The following is a 24,719-nucleotide window of genomic DNA, read 5'->3' on the forward strand; positions in this document are numbered from 1 at the left end:
TCCCCATTTTGAACCTGCAATGTTCTTGTCTTCCTTCACCTCAGCATCTCTCCTGTGGTCACAGACAAGACTTAATTTAAAACAAGCAGCAAAGTCAACAAAAATCCTGTACTGCAGAACAAGCTAAATATTTTTTTTTTGTGAAGCACCATTAGTATTTAACAATGTCTGTAGTTAGAAATAATGCCATTTGGGATAACAAAAGCTATGAGAACTTGTAATCATAACTGGTGTTTTGCTCAAAGCCCAGAGTCAAGGGATTTAAGTTTTCATTCACAAGAAAAATTGTGTCTTTCATGGTTGGAAAGAGGAAGTAATATCATGACTCAGGTGTTTCCTTAAACAAAACAAAGAAATAAATGAAAAAAAAACCCACATGGATCACAGAAAAGAAAGCCCATGATGTTACAGGATGGTGGGGAAGGGGAGAGAACGGATACAGACATTGCACAATATTGAATACTTGAACTCTCTATAACTGTATTTGTGGTGCAATTATTTTAAACATCATACACAGGGAAGCCTAAGAAAACAGAAAACAAATCTGAGTGGCTTTAAGATTGCATTTCATTTTCACATGCTGCACAAAAATAAGAAAGACACAGAACTAGACCAACATATCTTAATTCTGTCATGCAGAATCTTTCAAGCTCCCAAAATTAGTGTTATTTTCTATCTGCAATGAAAGCAGGCCAAGACTTTCAGTACTCCTGTAACAATGGAAGGGTTCAGAACAATCAGATACAAATCTCAGCTCTGATATTTGAATATGGATTATGAGTATTTACTGTGAATTTTCATCCTAGATGATTCTAAATCTGGAAGAGTATGGTTTTAAATGGGCTTTTCCATACACCATGTGAGTAGCCCTACTTCTGAAGCTGTAGTCAGCCAGCAGGCTGTAACTCAATCTTTAAATATTGCCTGCCTTTTTCTAAGAATTTTCACATTAGCCAATAATTTTACCAAAGAACTAATTTCCACAAATTGCATTTATGTATTACCCAGCAATATTACTGCTGTCTCTTAAGAACATTTTTTTTTCACGTGGAAGTACGTTTTAAGTCTTAGAAGAAAAGCCTATTTTCTAGGCCTGTGTGTAGCAAGAAGGATGTAGCACACTTTCACATCACTGTTTTTTTCTTCATTGAAAAGCCAGCTTGGAAGGACCCAACACCCAATCACCAGAATTCAACAGGATAACACATGAAAATATGAAAGAGTGATGTAATTTCTTTCCTCCTGTTGGCGAGGCAGCATTTCCCCTCACTGACACTCATTCAGAATGTCCAAGCCAAACACGAGGTTGAGAATTTTAGCTGAGGTGAAGACACACACATTCATGTAACTGTACTGCTTCCATCAACCAAGCCAAACTGCCCAGACCCAGCAGGGCATCTCCATGCTGCACTGCACAGGACTGGCTGTGCATTTTACTAAAAACCAGTGTAGAGGGAAAAAATCACTTAGAAAAATCACCCTCTTACATTAACCTCACTTGCTTATGACAGAGTGGTTGAAATAGCCTTTGCAATTAGATGGGGCAGGATGAATGTCTTTGGTGGTTTTGGGCACTTAATCAAAGTATTCTGAAAATGTAGCAAACATGAAAGGTTACCTTGAAAGCAAACAGCAGGAGCGAGTCCACTAATAAGCCACAAAAGTACATCCGTTAAGGATCTTGTAATGTCTTATTTGGGAAAGCTGGTAAGTGCCAAATCAATGAAGATATAATTTTAGATCACTGAGTAAGAATGCAGCAAATATAGTCTAGTCATTTCTGAAAAAACAGACCTAGTCATAAAACTAGGAAAAAAGCACTGTCTACTGTTTTATACCAAGATGCCACTTTGAATAATTTATATACAGCATCAGGTCACAGAGGATTCCATAATTTTACAATGAAAGAGAAGCTGAAAGCAGAGAAATTAGATACAGCTGCTTGTCACAGCACCAAAGTAATATATATATATATATATATATATATATATATGTATACATGAGGGGTTTTTCCTCATGCAGAAGGAAGAAGGGGTTTTTCCTCCTGCAGAAGAAAGCAAGAACGCAAGGCATCACTAGCCTCCACAAACTTCTCCCAGAGATGGAAACCCAAATGGATTTCACAGAACTGTTGTCTGTCCTTGCTCTTCCCTTCAAGCCAGAAGATTGTTCTTAGCTAAGGTAAAACAGGTCGACTCCTCTGGCTCAACTGGAACAACTGAGGGATAGATCTTTGTGATTTCCTGACCTCAGTCCTGGTTTTCCCATCATCAGATGGCACAGCTTTAGGGTTACTCTGACAAGCATTATGTGAGAAAGCCCAAAATGTTTTTTACAGCTTCCAGATAAGCACTTTGCCTGATCCTGGCACAGCCATTGTGCCAGTATCTGAGAAAGCTATGATGTAGAGCTGACTGTTGTTTTTGCAGCAATAACATTTGCCAATATTTACTCAAGGAAGAGGAGTGGCAGATGGTTACAAATGAGTCATTAGTAAATAATGCAAGAATATTTTTTAGCTAACCCTGAAGCAATCCCTTGGGATTGCTGAAGATCCCTATGAGACACACAACACCGATTTCATGGATGTAGCTTTGAGGAGAGTCTAGTTACAAACTTAGAGGTAGAATGTTGATTTGAAGTAAATTTCAAAGTGGTCCTTTGTCTCATCTCCATCTATGCTTCCAAATCATTGTTTATTAACTACATTTGCAAATGTTAGTAGTCTTTGAAGTCAGAGAGTGTTCCTGGAAGTTCAAATCTGGTTTCATAGTGTCATTACCTCATAAATAATTTTGTATATGTAAGTGAATGTAATGTTTTTTTCTCCTAAATTAGACATTGCAATGCATGCATACTCAAAATCAGACATAATAGCAGCTGAACCACCGAGCTGAACAAATAATTGTGTCAATGTGGTGTGACTCATACCCTAAATAAGAAAATTCTCATAAGGGCCAGCATTCTTGTCTATTGAAGTACATTCATCTTCTCTCCTTCACTGCCACTGTGTAGTTATTGCTTATGGATTCAGCCTTAAAGGTAGCACAAGCAAAAAATCAGAAAATTTAAAACAAATTTATGTGAGTCAACAAGGAGTGGATTTTACTGGGAGCCACCATTCACTGTGACAGAAAGATTTCAAAATGAAGGCAAGTGAAGGCAAGGTTATACAAGCAAAATGTCAATTATGATTCCTTTTTAGCAATACAGTATATCTCATGAACATGCCTTCATTCTGTTTCCTGCAGTGGACTAACACATATTGCCCTTGACTTTTAAGCCCCAGCCACAATGGGCTCAGCACCATGCTATACTTCCGAAAATTCCCCTCCAGCCAGTACCATCTTTAACCACAGCAATCAACTGGCCACCATATGGCTTAGTCATTTCCTTGCAAGCTTGTGCCTTATCACCAGTATTGATCCACAGAACAGAACAAGCAGAAGAACCATTTTAGCTAATTGATCACTGAAGGAGGCAGTGAAAGTTTCAGACTTCCACTCCTCACTTGTGCTTCAGTCAGTGTAGGTTTAGATCTGAAATGTGGGGCTGCTGCTGCCTAGCATCATGGACACAAGGCAGCAACAAAAAGTTCTACTGATGCCTAGAAAGCCCCAGCACAGCATAAAGTCATTGTAAACTTAGCTAGATGAGCTAGCACTGCTCATCGGTCACCCAGAATTTGCATTACACTGCTGAGTGGCTGAATAACACAATGGCCCATTCCCAGACAAAATATAAAATCAGAGCTGACTATTAGAACCCTGCCTTTTTCCTACAATCAGAACTGAAACATTATATCCTAGAGGTCATAAGCTGCACCAGTACTCTGAGAACATCCAACAACTAAAGGGCAACTCTATTCTTTTTTTGCCAGCACTAGCACCTGACACAGTGAGAAATCATTAGCCATTGGTGAACAAAAATAATTAAAAAACCAAAAAACTGCAGCTCTCTTTCAGTGTTAGCTGTTTTTTGTTAGTCATATTTACTGACCTTATACATGTACTTTAATTAGACATCTTTGTACAGGCACATCTCTTGTGTGCAAGCACTACACACACTTATATGCTGTCTGATGCTTGAGTTCCTGTATGACATGGAAGTAGAGATCCTTCCAAAAGCACTAAGCATCTCCTCAGACAATAACCACATCATAACTTGATTCTGAGGATCTGGAAGACAATGAGTTATTGTGCCATCTCACAAACGTAAAAAATAGTATCTTCTAATCAAGAAGATGATTAAAATGTATTTCCTGAACTATGCATTTCTTTATTTTGAAATATTTCAGCTTACAATGACCAAGTGCACTCAGATTTCTCACCCCAGAATCAGTTTATTGGTAATTGCATCTTTCTCCAAATGATTAGGAAATTTCAGCTTATTGGGTGCAGCAGTAAATCACTGTACAGACAGTGTTCTGGTTGAAGGGATAGAAAAAGTGATGTATTTGATTTAGAGCTGGCTGGCACTTGCCATCGACCATGTAAATCCTCCACATTGACATGCTGATTAGTGTGCTCTATAATTTATCAGCCAGATGTTCTGGGCTGGAATTCTGTGCCTCGTAATCCGTGCTCTAAAAATGCTGCATTTAGCTGCTGTTGTTACCTGCTAGACTATAGTTTGAGACTTTTAAGTGCAGAAAGCTCCTAAATCATCAAAAGCAAGCAAAGAAGATACCATTAATTTAAAAATTTGTCTATTTAAACATACATTCCTAAAAAGCAAAATGTAGACAGGTAGGTTGCTGAAACTTCTAGATACTAATGATCATAAAGCCATGTCTGCTATACCATATTTTTTGAGAGTCCAGCAGAAGCTCTTTACAAAGTGTCCCTGATAGCCCAGCAGCATCACCAGTACAGTTTACAAGGGCATTAGATTAGAAAAAGCTACAATCTATGGCAAGCAGGTGCAACAGAATGATGCCAGTTCCCCACCACCACAGCAAACCTACCCAACTGCAGCAGTGCTTGTCAAAAGAAGGATCCTGAATATGGCTTTGAAGAGAAACCTATCCTAGCAACCTATCCTGCCTGTTCTCTTTTTCCTTCTGTTTAATTGCTTGGCAGAGGGAAACAAGCAGCAATGCTGTGGCCTGCAACAATAACTAACACGAGAGTGGCACTTCTGATGCCAGTAATTTTATAATAAGATGAGAATAGCCACTTACAAGAGAATAGTCTTGTGCAGACACTATTCAGCAATTTTGACCTTTTCGATTTGCTTTTCAGCAGTGCTCCAGCTTGCATATTTCTCTTTACAACTCTAACCCTATAACACTTTGGCATCAATAATCTTCAGATTTTGCACCCTCACTGACTTCAGGTCAGATATTGTGAAGTACTCTGCAAAGAGAAATTACACTAGTGAAAAAGTTTAGGAAAAGGATATGGTCAGAGTTCTATAAAGAACAGAATAGTTCAAGAAAAACCAAAATAATAAAAAAGAAAAGAATGTTATGTTCCGTTACAGTCTGATCACTAGGAACCACCACACATATGAGAGGCAGAAGGGAGAAAGGCCAATAAATCAAAATTTTTGCTTTACTACAATTAATTTCTAAAACTTATCTTTTGGTCTGACATAACAGATAGTCTCCTTAATTGAAAGTTTGTGAGATTAAATATGTATTTCAAAGCTGTCCATCACTATGGCATCTGGATGGCTTTTGAGACATGCACCATTAAAGCAAAATCACCACTCTGGCCACTGCCTTCCTCGTGTGTTCAGCTGTCACAGCCCTCAGCAGAGAACACACAGGGTCTAAAGCAGCAGAAAGACTCTCTTTATGAGAGAAAAACATGCACCTGAACAGTCTACACACAATGTCACACAGCCAACACCTTGTGATCTGCTGAATATTGTCTCCAGGACAGAGGAAAGCTAATTGAAGACAAAACATTTACAGTAACAATAAAACCCAAAGTAGTCATAACGAGATGGCTGGCAGCTTGATAGATCTGCAGTAATTAAAATACTGAAGAGTTTTAGTTCTTAAGCTTTTAACAGTGGGAAAATGGAAGACTCACGTTCCTGGGTGGGCCAGACAACTGGTGTAATTTAACATATATGGTAATTTAATTGAAAAATTACTATGAGTTTGGAGAAAAAAAAGCCCTGGAAAAGCCTTCTCTTCACTAGAAAGGACAGAAAAAAACATTTCAGTGTAGTTTTGACCAGAGGAACCACTACTTCCCTGCCATCCTTCCCCTGGCTACATTCTGTTTTCTAAGAATTAAAATATTAAAAAAAAGAAAGAGGAACTGAACAACTAAAAACAAATTTGTGGTTGGTTACTATTTAAAATATCAGTATGTCTAAATCTATTCATTCAGAATGGCCTCAAACCTAAAGGACTGGTTCTTGTTTCTGTAGTTCATGTTTACAAAACATCAAGATTTCCCAGTTGTATCACAATGATTTCTAGGCAGGATTACACCAAAAAGTCCTTTGATTCTTGACTCTGCAACTGCATCATAATAAAGCACCTCATTTGTTATCTGTAAAACTGTTATCAGTCTTGCACTAACTGGAGTTTGGAATAATGTAAACAAGATATGAAAGATATTTTGGTGCATTGATGTGATTGGGTCAGGACAGAAAACTGAGCTTGTACATCTTCTGCAATGTGAGCCTGAGACTGCTGCTTTGGACACCAGGAGTGAGGATGCACTCTCTCATGCTGATACAGAGAGGTTGCTGGCTGTCCCAGTGTATGCATTCAGAGCATCTCAGTGGCTTTCCCAGAGTTTAGTCTTCTATTGGAGACACTGAAAAAATTACCACATCCTTTCCTTCGAGTGAGACACCTACACAGTGTACACCTCACCACTTCTCTCTGTGCCCTGTACCGAACAAAAGCTCATTGTGCCTGCTCTGACACGATGTAGTGTGAAGGCAAGAGCAAGCACTGCCATTGGCAGGGCATCCCTAATCAGCTCAAACCTTCTGCCTCTTGTTTCCAAGCCACCAGCCCTTCTCTTTCCGCACAAGCCTCATGATCTCTGACACCATAACGTAGCTGTGGTGCCTGGCTTGGGTCTCCAGATGCTTCATATCTGTGGTCTGTCTGTCACACTGACTAACAACCCATTTCCATTTCCCTCAGCTTAGGGTGACCTGATGAAAATACACATTTTTGGGGATATAGGCAGTAGCATTATATGCTAACGTTAGAATTTGCCCTCTTGTGTTTATATATATCCTGAACTTTAAAACAGCATTATACTTTGCTTGAATAGTGTATTTCATAAGTTTGCCATCATAAACAGTGATGTTTGATAGGTGCTTCTCATTTGCAAACTGAAATATGTAGTACTGCATTTAGGATTATATGTATAGCAGTGGCTAAAAGCAGTGCAAAACTCAAACTCTGACATGAGTATTATTGGCACTCAGCAACCATATGGAAGATTAAAAGAGCAATATTATTCATATAACATCATTGCAGAGGCATTAAATATACTGGAAAAAAGAAGAGGTCTACAGTATTTTATTCCACAGTCACTCACAAGTAGAGAAAAACACAAACCTTTTTGTTTAGATTTTAAAGCATCCTTCAAGTACTACCACTGAAGTCTCTACTAGCCAATGTGTGCTACAGAAGGTTATTCTACAGCATCAAAGAGTAGACATATTTTCCTATGTTGTTACAGTGGGCCTCCAAACCCCCTGCCCTGGCCCAGGAGCACCTTGCATACAATGTTCTCTCTTTTACAGAAGATGGATTTTTTGGTCTGCTTTAGGAGTGACACACAGAAAAGGACAAATATATTTCTGCTTGGGATTTCTTGATAAAAGCTGCCTGCACTCATATGACACTGTACTTGCACAGTAAAGTCACCTGCTTTTAGGACATGCCAGAACTACTGTGCATGCATAGCTGTTTTACTCAACATTTTCCAGAATGCCTCTGACAATGAGCATGTCCAGGGTTTCTGGAAGCACAAACCTGGATTAGATCTGTTGGGCACTTACAGCAGCATTCACCTCAGAAATTTCATATATAGTTGCATTTTTTGCTTATTTGGGAAAAGAAAAATAGGACAGAGTTGTTGTTATATTTTTAATTGTGTGTTAGTTTCGGTCAAAACTAGAATTGCCATTTTTATCTATGTATTTCATCCACACACAAAGAAGCTCAAAGTCTTACACACAGTCAGAGCCATTACATACAGATGATATTATTCTCAGTACTGGAATATTTATTTGCATGTGGGCCTGTTTGCTTACATTAGTTTCAAATCAGCTGAAAAAAAGAAAATTAAAAGAAAATAGTGAATAGCCTAAGTAAAAGAAAACTAAGAGAGACTTTCAAGAAACTCCAGGGCACACAGCAAGACAGTGCCAAGGTTGGAGTCTTAAGACTCAGCAGTTTTTTGATTTGAAGCTCCCACCTCAAGCAGAATATGCTTTTGTCTCTCAGCTCAAAAAACTGTAGAATCAATTCAAAATAATTCCTACTGTCCTCTACCTATTATCAGGCTTCTCGCTGTACGACTTGTTCAAAGATTTGGAATAACCTGGTTTTCTTAGCAGTGATTCATAAAAGCAACAAGAAATGTCATAAATAGCAACAATTAGGGTTGATATCATTTGGCACTGGTGCCAGGAGGAGGCTGCCTGCCAAGGGGAACATTCCTTGCAAGTTAGTTCCACAATGTGCTGGCAGGCAGAAGTGCCTGGAACCAATCTGCTGTTCTGGGGCTGCTCCCGGGGCACCAGCCACACAGGGCAACACGGGGGGGGGGGTTTGGGGAGCCCCCCGGGGGGCATGGAAACCAGGGCATTCCCTCTTCATCTCTACAAGGGAGGCTTTGTGATACATGGAAGCATTTTACTAAAGCTTGTGGTGTAAGGCACAGCTTTAGCAAAATTAAAAAGCACACTAGGGAGGTCGGGCTCTGCTTCTCATTTGTTTGCATCTGTTAGCAAGCCTTAAACTGAACTATTTTATTTAAAATACTGTGTTTCACAGTGAGGAAAGTGTCAAGAGTTTTAGCAACCATCTCCATGACAGAGTTGATAGTTAGCACAGAGGATTGTTTCAGGATGTAAAGCATATTGTAGCTTTTGGATGTGTAAGCATCAGATTTTGCATTCTGTAATTAGAGGGGCAGTTGTCAGAGAAGGGATTTAAAACAAAAGCAAGTCCATGTTAAGTGCAATTCTATCTGGAATCCAAAAGGTTAAGGGTAATTTCTTTAAATCCTTGATTTCCACCAGAGAGAAATGCAGGCTGACTCTGTTGAAGGTTGAATTGCCCCTCCATTTTTGAGTATGGCATTTCCTGATACATTTTTATATCTGGTAAGGTAAAGGAATGTGTTTACCTAGGAACTTAGTATCAGATTAGGATAGTAGATGCTACCACTATGCCACCTTACCAGAGTACAGCACTTACATGAGTGTCTTAAAACACTTTCTGAAGTTCAGAAAAAATTAAGTAACTCCCATCTCCTACTGTTCATAGTAGCTGTGAACATTTTTATTTCACACTAAGGAAGCACAGAGTTCCTTATGCTGACAAGTTCAGACAATTTCAGATTCTCAGATCCCATTTCCAGGATGATTGATTACATTTGAATCTTTGTGACCTTAAAAGAGGTGCAATTTCCATGAGAAGTTGAAAGTTGCAATTTGCTCAGTAAAAGATGGCAATTTTTGCTGTTGAGAACTTAATGGAAACATATGTTCTGCAATGTTCTTGATTTTAACCAAAACAAAAAAAAAAAAAAAAAAGAAAAAAAGAAGAAAAAAAATCCCTTTTATGTCACTGTCTATCTTTCTTAAAATTTACCAGAGTTAATGATCACCACCTTGATTCCACAAGCTTTAAGATAAAGATGGGGGACACTTTTGTCAGAAGAGAGTAAGTATCACTGAAGCTCTGTAGAACTTCACAGATTTAATAACCATACTTACACTTTCTATATTTACACTTTTTTGGCTGTTAAAATCATCAAAGATCTTGGTTTCAAACCCATACTAAATAAGAACTGAAAATAGAAAGAAAAAAGTAAAGACAGAAGTAATTTTTGAGAAGTTTAGACATTTTATGGCTTGAAGTAGCTTGATTCAGAAAACTCTCACTTCTCTCCAGTGAGATAGTATTAGAAATAGTGACCCCTCCAAGTGTCCAGGTTTGGAAAAAAGACTGCAGAGTCAAAGTGCACTCCACATCTAAGAGTCCATGACACAAAACTTTCTTCTATCTCTGTCTCAAAGCCTATTGATATGAAGCATTGACTATTCTGAACTCAGGTACATTATTCCATTTCATTGCTATTGCCCTGTATTCCAATCTCTAGTTATGTTACCTTGAAAATCATGAAATGATTTGCTGACTTCTTTCTTGAAAGGAGATTTTGTGATGTTTTATTGATGAAGAATTTTTTTAAGCAAGACATTGTATAACCTGAATATGTTTCATGTCTTTTCCTAGAAAAGGTGATATTAAAATATGTGAACAATGTACTTTAGTTAATTAAGTACATCTATACCTCAGTAAAAAAAGACTACTGTCTGCTGGCTGATGTTGCAAAAATCTTTACTTAAAAAATTTCTTTGCAGTTTTCAGTATTGTCTTAAATACAGGAAAAGCCTTGAAATGAGTTTTTAAGTCCTGAAAACAGAACACTGAAAGTGTCTGGATGGAGACATAACCTTTTTAAGCCTAAAAAAAAAGAGGATTTAAGAGGACTGAACAGCTCAAAGGATTAGCAATGAAAGACAGACATTTTCACATATAAACTTGTCTGAGTTTATCCAAATTCAACAGCAACTTAGGTCATCAAATTAAAAGAAGCTTTGGTGGTTCACTGGAAGCAAGTCTGTGGCTCTCAGCCCAGTTTCTAGAGAAAAGATACTCATCAAAAACATGACTCTATTTGGCATTCTGGCATACTGGAGGTTTTAGAAAAGACAAAGCAATGAAAATATACAGAGCAGTTCTCTTACAATAAGAGATAGTAGTGGCCCAGATAGAAAAGCATGTGGGGAGCACAACCTCTCTTTTTAATTGTGGATACACAATACAATCCATAATCCAATAAAAGCAGATTTTTATAGTATTACTAATACAGAATTTTCTAAGAACACGTAATGTACTCAGTAAGTGGGAAGGAGAGTTCATGTGATTTACCACTGAATTCCTCATTCCTAAACCTAAACTCTGTTTATACCATAGTGTGACTTACCATTTTACATTGTTGTCATGGGCTTTCTTTTCTACAGTCCTTCTCCATAGAACTTGACCCAGAGAAAGCTGGACTTCTTTCTCTCAGGGACACCTTAGGAATGCATCATGCTTTTATAAGGCAGTGCTATCCTAGCCACACAGGGGACACTGGTGGGCCTCATGTACTTCAGCAGACAGTGGTGTCAAAGGCACTGAAGGCCCTGTGATGAGTCATGAGCAGAGCTGCCAGGCCGGGGGCAGATGCAGGTCACTGCCCATCCACTGGGGCTGAGACAGCAGGAATTCCACAAGCAATCAAGTCTCCTTCTTCCTCAGCTAAGCAGTCATCAGATGAGACTATTGCATCCAATCACCAGCTCAACTTTCTTCAAAAAAGTTATTCAGTGTCATGAGCAAGCATGTTTCTCCAAGTGTAAAAAAACCAAAGCTAGACACTAGGAAAAAAAATTTTCTGAGAAGCTACAAGTTAATAATCTTTCCTCAAGCAAAAAAGTGATGGAGGCAGAAAAATACCTTTTTCCTTAGATGATTTCCTATATATAAGCATATGAAATTCTAGACATGTTCACATGGCTGCAAACTTATTGTCACCAGTAACCCTACAAAGATAAGCTGCATTTTCATTCAAAATATTTCTGTACAATTCTTTTAATCAAAGCACCTATGGAACTTGGTATTTAGTTCTCTTTATTCCCAATCCAGTTCTCTGCCTAAGTGATCAAATTAATTCTGTGCCTAGAAATCAAATAATGTCCTCGTGTAGGTGTTAGGAATACACAAATGCCTACATGTTATCAGCCTGTTTGCCTCTTCTGCTTTAAAAATGAGGAGGGACAGGTCCAGACCACTCCAGCTATAAATGCTTTCTGTATATCATTGCATGGCACACTTGCACTCACCAAACTCAGGCTGGTGGTAAAAATAACCCTCTCTCGAAGAGCAGACGTTAAGTTATCTACTAGGGCTTCCACCTGTTAACATTTTTCAGAGAGGGGCCCTGTCTGGAAATAACTCTGTATTTCATGATGAACTCAATGTGCTTTGCTGGACAGAACCAAGATGTGACTCATTGCTCTGAGCTGTGTAAAGATGACATCTGTTTCAGCCATGGAGGCTGAGATGTCCGATAATAGACAGACATCAGAGGTGGAGCTGGAAAGAGACAACAAAAATCTGGACTCTTAAGGTTTTTATTTCACCCGAAATAAATGTTTGTGCTCTCTGTGTAATCTCAGGACATTTGTCACAATAAGGAAGACATCATAATAGGAACAGCAGGCTCTGCTTTCTAGAAGGTAAGAAAACGTTTGTCTCAGTTTCTCTGTTTAAGCCAAGCTTCTCCCCCCTGCTGTCACAAGATCATAACAGTGATCACTGGGATAGTCACACTTGCTGATCACTGTGATTCGCTCCTGTTCTTGCATTACAAGTCCTGCTCTCAGGTTATTCTCAAGTTACCTGCAAGAGTTTTGGGAAAGATTTCAAGATGTGGCAGGGAGGGAATGGACATATATCAGGACAATATTTATTAAAGGATACTCCTATGGCCCTAGCCATCATGATACTAAATCATCACATCAAATTAAGCAGATGGCTTATTACTGAAACAAGTCAACTGTTCCCTGTACTGAGCTCCCAGTTCCTGCCTGTCTTATCAAGCTTTTATGAATTTACAATTTTTAAATTGAATGAAATAACATTTTAAAATTTACATGAGGTATATGTATATATATAAAACATTCTCTGTTTTTTTTCAGCATTATGTCATGAGATTCTAGAACTCCTTGAGTCAAACTTTTCTGAGTTTAATCATTATTTGGCTATTGGGGTCATAAAATCATGCATTTAAATATCAGGAAACATACTAACAACAGCAATTCTGTTTAATGCAGAGACTGCCATTATCATTGAGAGATATGACAGACAAAGTAATTACAATATTTTGGATAACTGTGCACTAACTGTACACTAGCATTGTTCTGCAAAAATCAGAAAAAAAGGTGCAGTACAAGATAAGCATCACATGATGAGTTCTTGCTCCTGACCTCATAACACTGAAGGTAAGTTAAATGTATATATACAGAAAAGAGCCACAGCAGTATATAACCACCATTTATGAGATATGCTGTGAAAAGTAATTGAAAATGTTTTGGTTTTTACATAAAATATTCCCTGTCAGAAAGGATACAGTAGGGAAGAAGAATTTTTTATCTTAGGATGTGGCAGCTCAAGAAAATTTCCTAGCAATGTATAACAGCAAGAATCAAAAAATCACTAGAGAGAGTGTAGTTTAGCTGCACACAATACAGTGAGGAGGACAGAAGACTAGGTGGAGGGCAGTTTTGACTGTTAACAATTCAGAAGCTACACCACGACAAAGTGAAGACTGTACCAATACACAGGCTCATCCCTACTCCTCATATCATGTTTCCTACAGTTCCTAGCAGTGTGAGCTCCTCAACATTTCCTCAGCTTGATACCCAGCAGTGTAACTGCTGAGTGATCTTCAAGGGCCCTCAGTGCTGTACCAACCAAGACATACTTTTCTAGGAATTTTAACAGATGTCCCACTTTCCCACCTTTCATTTTCTCCCCCAAAATAAGAAACAACCTGCAACCACTGATACACAGTGGTGTCAAGACAGAATAGCTTCCTGAACTAGTCTTTAACATTGTAGGGAAAAAATAGCAAGTAAAACCTCAGAAATAATTCAGTCCTGATATATATACTCTTTCACAGGGGCAGAGCATGTCAGCACAACAACAAACCCTGGTGAAACTTCTTTAATAGATTAGCCTAAGAGAGATACAAGCATAATACTTTTGTCAATAGATAAAGGAAAACAGAAACAAACCAAAATTTTAGTATCTCTAGCAGCTCTTCCCCCAAGGCTTTCCTCAGGGACAGGACAGTCCATCTGGGCATGCACCAGTTACACAGTCAGTGATAGCCAAGTGAAACAGAGCAAGGAAAAGGGATTCTTCTCCATGTAGCTACCACATTCTGAAGAATTTTCTTCTTGTATGACTTACATAGACAAAACAACAGAAATCCAGGTCTTTCCAAATAAACAATGCAAAATCTCTGACTCAAGGAACTCTGAATCTGCATTTAGTTTCCCACAGAAAAACAGCAGCTTTGTACTTCCGGTCTGCCTGTCTTATTTCAGATTACAGAAAGTATTTTCACAGATCACTTAGTGGGGTGAAAAGTTAGGATTTGATGCTACAAGATCCCAAATCTGTTTTTTCCACTAAGGAGAGCCTGTCACTGAGTTCTCAGTGAGAGCTATGAACTGTTCCTGTATTTCTGAACAGATTAAAGGGGATCAGTTTTAAAAGGGGATTTTAAATTAGCTTTCATGCAAGTGATTTTTACTCCTTTTTAAAAATTTTTACTTCATATATATATTTTGAACTGAGAACTCCTGTCTTGCTGACAATGAGTTTCACACCTTGGGGTGTTCCTCTTAAAAACTTGACTTTGTGTCACAGCCCACGTTGCAATGCTGCAGACCATTTAAAATCTAAGGCACTCTCTCATCTGGAAACCACAGGGGCAGCTCCTGGCGTTCCTGCATGAGGTAAACTCACAAGAATAAAGGACAAAAAGTTGTGTGAGCAGAGATTACACCAGGATTGAGAAAAGCACCTGTTGGCTGTCTCTCTTACAAAACGGGAAGTTTCCTCTACCTCAGTGTCTGCAAATTTCCAAATAAAGACAAGGTCTTTTTGTCTTTGCAGATGAGAACACGCAAATATAACAACAGTTTACACCACCTTACTGACTTTTCCATGGTAACTATATGCAATTTCTACTGCAAGAAGAAATATTTGTCTTTCTGCTAGTTTTCTGTGTGCTGCTTGGTACGGCCAATTCTTCAGCAAATAGAAAATTAATATTGTCCCACATGAAGTGGGCAGACTATTCCCAGAATTACTAGGAGAGAAGGCACAAATGATCCGCTAGGAAAAGTTTACAGCTCTCCTCTGTACGTTGTGACAACCCTATAAACTGTTAACAAATGGGCTGCACTGTGCTTAACTGCAGTTGAGGCACTTCCTGTCAGGGATTTAAAGATAACCAAGGGAATATGCTCACCTCTCAAGAGAATGCTAATAGCAGGTTTTTAATAATAATAGACTATCATTACCAAAAAGCACGCTGGAATACCACAGACTATATAAATTCTGTCTGAGAGGCCCATATGAGCTGCTTGTCATCTCCCAGAGTGTCTGAAAGCTCTGCAGACTGGAAGACATTTTGGAAGATGTCAAAACTCATCAACAACACTCATGACTGAATGGATATTTCCCAGCTTCCATCACAGTTATAAAGCCTGCTATACATTACGTGTTCCTTTGTGGATCTTTGCAAAGGTACCTCACCCACACCAAGCCCTGTGCAGTTTGCTGACCAGTGAGACTTGTGCACCATGTCCACCATATCACTTTTCACTGTGGTCAGACACTGCTGACCACATCTATTGGCTGAGCTACCTTGAACTTCTACAGCAAAAGAAATTTATTTGCTTCAAGATAGTTGAATTTGGTTTTAAACAGGCTAAGTCATGTTCAGAGTGTTTCTGTACATAGTCCTAAGGCAGCTCCTGCTCTGCTTCACAGCTCCCCTCGAAATATCCAGGAACACCTCTGGACTTTCAAGAGTGTTTAAATCTAGACTGAATGTGTTTGGGAATAATGTGCACATATTTAAAAATATAATTCTGATGCATTAATTCTGGTAATGATAAAAGAGGGAAAAAGGGAAAAGAGATTTTTTTTCCAAGTCTATTTTTTTTTCTTTGCTCTATTAAAATAGGTGTGCATTCTATTACTTAATTCAGTGACACGAGGATTTCAGCAAAGATATTTCTTTGTGTATATGTCCCACCTTTTTCTGGTCTTGTTTGTATGTACAACTAGTATCTTACATTAAGTATTCTCCCACATGTTCAAATGTTCCTATAAACAGTTGAAAGATATTCAGAAGTCTTACAGTAGTATAATTTACAGAGTAAATAAACCACCCCATGTAAGAAAGCTATAACTATGCCAAACATTTCAAGAATGGGAGCATGGAGAAAAAGAGATTGCCAAGACATAAGTAGTAGCACATCATCTCTATCTGAAATCGAACTCCTAAAGTTAAGAATTCAAGAGAATGGATTCTCAGCTGTGTATATTACTGGAGCTAGAGAAGTTAAAAGAATTAGCTTAGAACATCCAGAATTGGCAGTATAGAACTAACAGTGTACTCTGTGCTAATTCAGAGCTGTATCCAAGGCCACTGGCTAAAACCCGTGATAGCATTGAACTGGGAAACTAATTCTGAGACCACCTCTTAACACCTCTGAGTCTGTTAACACTCAATTGTATAATTACTGTGTTCATGTCAAATCACATAAAATAAAAGCACATAGAAACAGTGCTCTCAAATAGGTCAAAAAGAGGCAGCCACAGGCTAAGCCTAAAAATATGATTTAGTAACTTCCAGGCATTACTAAAGAATGAAAAAATGTTTATTTATTTTCAGACAGTCTCAGTTCCTTCTTTTCTAAAATAAGGACTTATTCCATGCCAGCCTCAGAAGAGAGAACTACACATTAGCTAATATCTAACCCATCCTTTGAAAAATACAGTGCTGAATAAACTTGCAAAAAGCATCAGTAGATATAAGTAATACCATTATATGCAGAGAAAACAGATCATCCACAACCATCCAGCAGATAAATTGATATTACTATTCTGCTAAACAATACCTCCAGTTGCTTTAAAACAGTAACTTTTGGCAGCAAAGAGATAGGAGTATTTACTGTTGATAATCTCAAATAATGATGTTATATCTGTATTTCTTGCAGACTACAATGGGAGTTTTGTGAGCTCAGCAGTTTTGTAAGTCCGAATACTTATGAATGTCATTTTGTCAGTATGTGAATCATGGGGCCTGTAAAATCCCACCCCAGTGGGATTTTCATGTGTAGGGGAATCCATATATCTAAATTCTGACCCAGCACTATTTCATGTCCAAAATGAGTTACAGGTTACAAGAAAAGTGTGGAGAAATTCACTGCCACATTACTGGGGTGAAAAAAACCTTGGGTGAGAATTCTAAGTAGGGTTTCTTACATCTTCTTCTGAAAGTGTCAGCACTGGCCACAATCTGATTGGACTTGAACAGGGCAGTGGTCTGATCTATATGACAACAGCTACCTTCCTGTGAAAATTCTGTCTAAGTATTTGTGCTCCTAGGAAAATGTAAATAGGAAGTACTTTCTGTTTCTTATATCAAATAAAAGTATCTTTCTCTGCTTCTGGAATACTAACAAGTCTGAACTTAGTGTCGCTGTAGGGTGTTAGCTGGGAATGAAAAATGAGAAAGGAGAAACATCCTGGAGATTTTCATGAAGCTCTGGAGCATTCCATGCATATGGGAACATTTGCAGTAGCACTAGCAGTAGTGCCAAATTACCTCTTCTCACTGTAAAAGCTACATTCTGACCACAGCAACTGTAAGAAAATACATTTCTAAGGTGTCAGCTGCCACCTGTTTAATTTTGTAGGCCAGGGGGGCAGTGACACCTTGTTTCCTATGTATTGCCCTGCTCAAAATTCAGTCTATAGAGAGCAGAAGGGGAAACAGCACAGTAGAAAGAAACAAAACTCCTTTGATTTTGGATGAGGTGGGAGAGCCACACGCTGGTTGTGGGGCAAAGAAGCACAGTTCTCCATTCTGCAGTTATTATCAGCTGCAGGGGTAATTCCCTGGAATGCTTCTGCAGTGTCTATATATTCAAATGTACTGAAAGTAAGCCATAACTTAAGAGTATTTAACATGTTTCGTTGTGGCTCAAAGCTGATTGTAGACATTATGACCATTTTAAATATAACTCAGTTTATGTTTACATGTACTTTTAAATTATTTTGTTATCAGAAAAAAAAGGCAAATTATTTTATCATAATGGCTATTTCTTTCCTTCCTCTGTGACAGAGTTGAACCTTTCCTAAATGACTCTTTCCAATGGAAAGCCATCATTATCATAGTTTTCTTCTCTTTTCTCTTTTTTATTTTTTCTTCTCTTTTCTTGTTCTATTTTTTCTTCTCCTTCTTTTCGTTTGTTTTTCTGTTTTTTACATTTTTTCCTCTTTTTTTTCCCCTAATATATTTTGGTAGCTTTAGATGTTATTACAGAACAACCAAGCCTGGGACACTATGGACAGGTGCTGGGCAAGATTCTTTACATAGCTCTTCTGTGACAAGGCACCTCAACCCTTGGCCTCTGTCAGCTGCTGTTCTTCTGGTCCTGCATCTACCAGTGATTTCTCCCTCTGCTCCCTGCATGTCCACACTCCCTCTTGTTCTACTCCCAGACCTTACAAGTTCTTGCCTTTATGCAGCTTCTGCAACTACAATCCTATACTGGAGAGATCCTGAGCAGAAGCTAAACTATGCAGATTCAACATCTTGGGCTGTTTATGGGTTAGGTGGACTTTGCTTTTTTTTGTTTGTTTGTGGGTCGGGTTTGGTTGTTCTTTTTTCTTGGTTGTTGGTTTGTTTGTGTGATTTCTTTTTTAGTTTTACTTCTCTTAATGTTTTCTTAGAGACATAAGCCAAGGTCAGGTCTGGGTTGCAACTCTACTCCTTCCTATTTTGTAGGTGATGAAGAGAGCAGAATGGCAGCAGTCTGGATGGAGTAATTTACAGTTCCTCCTTCCCTCTGCAGTGGTGCAGATTGCTGCACTGTTCAGTGTGGCCTGCTGGACTTCAATGCATAGGTCATGGTCCCCCTCTCATACAGCTCCTCTGTGCTCATCTGCTTGCATGCACTAAAGCTTTTGTGAAAAAAGGACACGGGTCACTCACTACTATAATCAGCATATCTGCTTTGGAATTTTGTATCTGTATTATTATTATTTCTTAAAAATATATTCATGGGGGTTTTTTGTACTCATTTTTTTTTGTTTGTTTTGAAGAAGACTAATGATACTTGTTTGTTAGTGTGGAACGGGACATAAATTTTCTTAAAGCCTAAACACAAATCCACAAATCCAAAGATCATATTACCTGTTGTGTTACCCTGTTGTTCAGTGTCATTGGGCATAATAATCTCTCTTTCACAATCTGTGTAAGAAAGACATCACACAATGCCATCTGCTCCTGCACTGGCAGGTCTATTTGTGAGACGTGTGGCAATTTACATTCATACCTCAGCCTGGCATTGGACACCCAACGTGCAATCAGAGGGGTCCCCACAGTGTTGGAGCTCTTCCTACAGCCACTTGAAAGGCACTTGCTTTTGGGGTTTGAGCCTTGCAAATCCATGAACCATGATTCTCTTTCTACTTCAGATATTAAACCAACATTGATCCTGTGTACTTTAGTGAAGGTTACTGTGTTATTCCCAGCATTTTCTCAGCTGCAAGATTTGGAAAGCAACTTTGCCACAGTGATACACTTGTAACCATCAAGAGCCACAACTAGACCTCAGAAACACATTGTACAGAGCCTTCCTGACAACAGCTAGTGGAGCAAACGACCTTCCCTGCTGATACTCACATTTGGAAATACATTTAGTGATATTATTTTTAACTCTTCCTGAAAGTTATAGAAGTACTGGTTTCCTACAGCAGCAGAAGGAAGCTGACATCCCAAGGGTTTTGTGCTGTGGACACATGAACTGTATAAACTCAGACGTGTGTGTGTGTGTGTAATTTCTTAAAATATTTTGCTTCAGTTTAAACCCACATTTTTTATCTCCTGTAATAGTAATTTGAAATTAAAATATAGAAGGCATGTTTCCTTTGCTAAAAGGAAGTCTATGGTCACTGTCATTTCATGGACTAAATAAAATCTCCTCCTTTCTTGAAATCTCTCAGATACACAAAGCAGTCAGAAGAATGCTTAGGTGATGTTCCCAAAATAAATTTTCTCCGTCTCAGTCCTTTGTTCAGAATCTGTTTTCTTTATCTCATTTTCAGATCTAATTTTCCCAGGGTTTCTATTGCATTATGTTCTCTCTGCCCTTGCTCCCAGTCTCCAAGAGAAATGCAAACCTAATTAAAGACATATGGCGTTTTTAGGCTATGTTAGTTAAAGATATTTAGATTGAAAATAGGCCTGCAGGAAGCCATGGGAAGTTGTTTCCAGGCTTGGTTTTTCAGAAGAGAATTGTCATGAGCATACTCCCAACTTACATGAAGGAGATGTAAGGAAAATATTTAATAGAGTGCCATAATTACTGTAACCAGTACAGGCTGGGATCTGGCCTGCTGGAAAGTAACTTTGCAGAGAAGGACCTGGGGGTCTTGGTGGTCAACAAACTGTCCACGAGCCAGCAGTGCCCTTGTAGCCAAGAGGGTCAACAGTATCCTGGTGTGCATTAGGAAGGCATTGCTAGAAGGTCGATGGAGGTGACCCTGCTCCTCTCCTCAGCCCTAGTGAGGCCACATCTGCAGTGCTGTGTCCAGACCTGGGCTCCCCAGTACAAGAGAATCATGGAGCTCCTGGAGAGGTCCAGTGGAGGGTGACAAGGATGATCAAGGGATTGAAGTGTCTCTCTTACAAGGACAGGCTGAGGGAGCTGGGCCTTGTTCAGCCTTGAGAAGAGCTGACTGAGAGGGGACCTCATCGACAGACAAATATCTGAAGGGATGGGTGCCAAGAGGATGGACCAGGCTCTTCTTGGTGGTGCCAAGCAATAGGACAAGACGCCATGGGCAGAAACTGATGCACAGGAAGTTCCACCTGAACATGAAGAAAAATGTCTTCACTGTGAGGGTGACTGTGCGCTGGAACAGATTACCCAGAGAGGTTGCTAATGGTGTAATTTAGTAGCACTCCTACTAATCTTTCACTGATCACACAGTAGCTGAATCACTATGACTCAATTTTAACATTACACTCCTAATTTGAGACTTGTGACTTGAAATCTAGGAATCCTTCCCACTACAATTTGCATGTGATATCTTTATTTTGGCAGTAGTAGTAGAGGAAAGGCATGAAGGCACACAAGAAGTTGTCTAGAACCTGAAAAGTGTTGATGCTTTTGCCTAATGAGATATAAATAATATACTCTCATATATACCACCATACCACCTTAAAGAAACTCAAATTCAGTTGTTGTTCAGACATCAGAGTCGGTTCAAGACGTTTAAGATATAGTGCAATCAAGTCTCTTTTGCTAACAGAACACAGGATACTTCCTTTAGGCAATTTGAAAAGAAAAATAGAATCTATTACCCCCACCTTCACCTTAACAGTGTCTCAGGACAAGCATCCTGTCTCTTTGACAGCCATTCTTGCCTGACCTATGCCAGAAAATTCATAGCTCTTTCCCAAAGAGTAGGGAAAGCAGCCTACAAATTATTTGCCTTCATAGAAAGCCCACATCCATGGGCTTTTCTCATGGCATTTCAATTTATAAGACATTGACTCCATTTTCCTTGTTTGTTACTAAAAGCCAGCTTTATCTTCATGCTAATGAAAGGTCCTAAACCTTGTCTGTAATGTAGCCGACAAAGACACCATTTACAAAGAATTCTGTAAACAGTGGCCCACTAGAAAAGTGAACCACTTTATATGCCTCTACTCTGTCAGAGTTGCCCTTGCTGGTTTGACTCCATACTCCTTTGGCCTGTAGGCCACTGCTCTCTATGTGTCTGGCTGATACACAGCTACTGCTGTTCATGGAAATCAGAAGCCTCAAAAATCTGCAACAGCTAAACAAAATTGAATCTACCAGGTAGTAGAATCTTTTGAACCTCTACTTTCTTGGGCCTATAGTAAGTGTATATTAAAAGCTCTTCCTAAGCCTTTGAATAAGAATTTGCAGAATATGAGGTCTAAATATTGGTGAATTTAGTTCTGTTGAGAAAAACTATTCTGGCAGAATTTCAAACAGACCTGGCACTGAGCCCCACTAATCTTCTATTAATGTTCTTCTTATGAATCTTCCTGATAAAACTGTGAACCCAACAGATTAGTATTGGCAGAGCCTGGATACACATTTGGATTTGGAGTAAGTGCACTATTACCTGCTGAAAAACAGAACTAAAAAACTAGCTGCACTTCTGTTGTTCAGGTGGCCCTAGACAGTTAACACACAAGAGTGCTTCTCTCTGCTATCACAGTATTTGTATTTCATTCCCTCACTCAGACTGAAGCATTACCCTTCCGAACAAATTCCAAAAAGCTCATGTACTCCCAACTATTTTGTCCCTTGCTGTGCTGAGGATGGCTTCCCAGGCTACTACGGCCGCTTCTCTTCTCCCGTATTTGGAAGCTGGCCTTCAGCATGGAGATCCCTTGGGGGTTGCTGTTTAAATTCCAGAGTCACTGTTGCACATTACCATTTCCTTCAGCTGATGTAAATCAAATACAGCATGAGTGAAAAATGTGAGTATAAGCTGGGCGAACTGCTTGGTGAGGGGAACTGTGAGGCATGCAGAAAGTTTGTCTCAGGACAAAACGTTCCACGAGCACAGCGTGCTTTGCACAGGGGGACGTTGCTGAGGCCATTGCCCCTCCTTTGGCAGCAGTTTGCACACACTTCACCCCTGTGTGCCACATTGAATTGGCAGTGCTGGCACAATGTACAGCAGTAAAGAATGACACACTCACATGGAAAATACTGTTGCCTGGCATCAGGGACATTTTTCTATACACAGAGTCCAGAACGTACACAGGAATTTTTGCTTCTCATCTTCCAGCAGCTCCAAAACAGCAGAATTCAAACATACCCTAGTTTAAAAAAATGTTAATCTTTTAATTAATCAACTGTTGTTTTTTCTAAGTGGACTGAAAACATGATATTATATGGAACATAGAATACCTTAAATAGGAATGATTTTGAAATATTTTAACAGAACTAATAGTTTATAGCTAAGTTCCTTTAGGATAGGATTTATGAACTTCTCATTGCTATCTCTGAATACTTGCATGGCAATGTCACCTGTGTAATGGGCAAAATGCCAGTCCACTAACACTTGACTCCTACAGGAAAGCAAGGCAAAGCACAGAGATCTTCTCAATGGGTAAGAGATTCATAATTTCATACTTAATAGCTATGACTCTGGCTGTAGAGGAGACTAAGAGAAAGATGAGCACATTTTCAGGATGCTTCGAACATATTCTAAAATAAATCTTATGGACATATCATGTAACGAGGACAGTTTTTTCAAGCCCAGAAGTGTAGCACAAATTGATGTAATTCTGGATTCTTCCCTTTGCTACAGGATAAAACTCTCACTACAATCCTGATGATCTTTAAACTTCTGAGTGGCACAGCTCTGAAGACACACTGCCCTCTCTGTGACACCACTGCATTTTATGAGGAACAGAGAACAAAAAGATTCACAGAGCAATCTTACAGTGAGTCCTACTGAATTTTCTGCAAGTACAAGGTCCAATTATATGAAAATAACTGCAAGTTCAGGATTTGGGGGGAGGAAGAAAGAATTATTTTTGCATTAGGTTAACTGTCTGTATTGTAATTACTTGAAGCTCCTCTGGGACACATAAAGAGTTTTAGTCAAGATGTATTAATGAATATGACACAGACAAGACACTCAAAAGTATGTAAAAAAAAGTACGTTTATTCTGTGGATTTATATCTCCACTGTATATGGAGGGAGTTCATCAGTATATACAAACTTTCAGTGCTGTCTAGCAATTTATCTTCTAAGTTTTGTCTAATTTGGCCATTTAGTACTTGCTGATGTCAGTAAACTCCTATATGTACTAATATATGGCTACAAATCCTTAGCAGGCATACTAAATCAGATAATTATATATGCCATAAAGAATCCATGAAAATGATAAAGACATTCATGACAATCTAGTTAAAAGGCAAATACATACAGGCATATATTCAAAGAGTTCATTATTTTTAGATATAGTGCTATTTAATTTTAGCCAATTTTGGCCAGTCTTGGCTTTGGTTTTGCGGTGAGTTTGAACATAAAGAAAATTGCAAAGACCCCTGAGCCTTTTCATTCTGCTGTAGGGAAATAAATAACTTTTGGGACTCCAAACCAGCAAAACACTTAAAATTTCTGACTAATCTTACACTTACCAATACACACACGCTTTAATATTTTAGTAAATGAAATCTAATATGAGGAACTATTAGGAAAGGAGTTGATACGTACAAGCATCTAATATTACAAGACAGGAAAAAAGCCTACAGAGGCACTGATGAACATGTAGTCGAAAAAAAAAGGCAAATATTTCATAGGTCATCTTATGGGCTGAGTTGGATACAGGAGTCCTTGAAATGGAATTGAACATAATTGCATGCAAAAATACTTAATCAAGAACTGATTAATCAAGATGCGTTCTTGCAAAGTAGACAAAAAATTGTGAGACCTTACTTATCTCAATTGAGATCTGTTCATTTCAGTGCAAAGTAAAACAGGGAAACCTTAAACTGATCGACAAGAATAATTGAAATCAGCCTTTCCCTTTTTTAAAAAAATGCAAAAAGTTAGTTGCCATGTCTCAGCTGGT

At 38.7% G+C, this 24,719-nt stretch overlaps 1 protein-coding gene across 1 annotated transcript in view; it reads right to left on the reverse strand.

The window, feature by feature from the left end:
* Window positions 1-673: 673 nt before the first annotated feature.
* LOC127476574 (translation initiation factor IF-2-like) overlaps window positions 674-24,719 on the reverse strand; it is a 28,752-nt gene continuing 4,706 nt past the window's right edge. The window contains exon 3 of the mRNA XM_051799593.1: window positions 674-710. The gene's annotated coding sequence lies outside the window, so the exon portion shown is untranslated. The remainder of the gene's footprint in view (window positions 711-24,719) is intronic.

This window comes from Manacus candei, unplaced genomic scaffold (genome assembly GCF_025592945.1).
Source record: "Manacus candei isolate 608988 ecotype Guabito, Panama unplaced genomic scaffold, ASM2559294v1 h1tg000050l, whole genome shotgun sequence".
NCBI classification, from domain to species: domain Eukaryota; kingdom Metazoa; phylum Chordata; class Aves; order Passeriformes; family Pipridae; genus Manacus; species Manacus candei.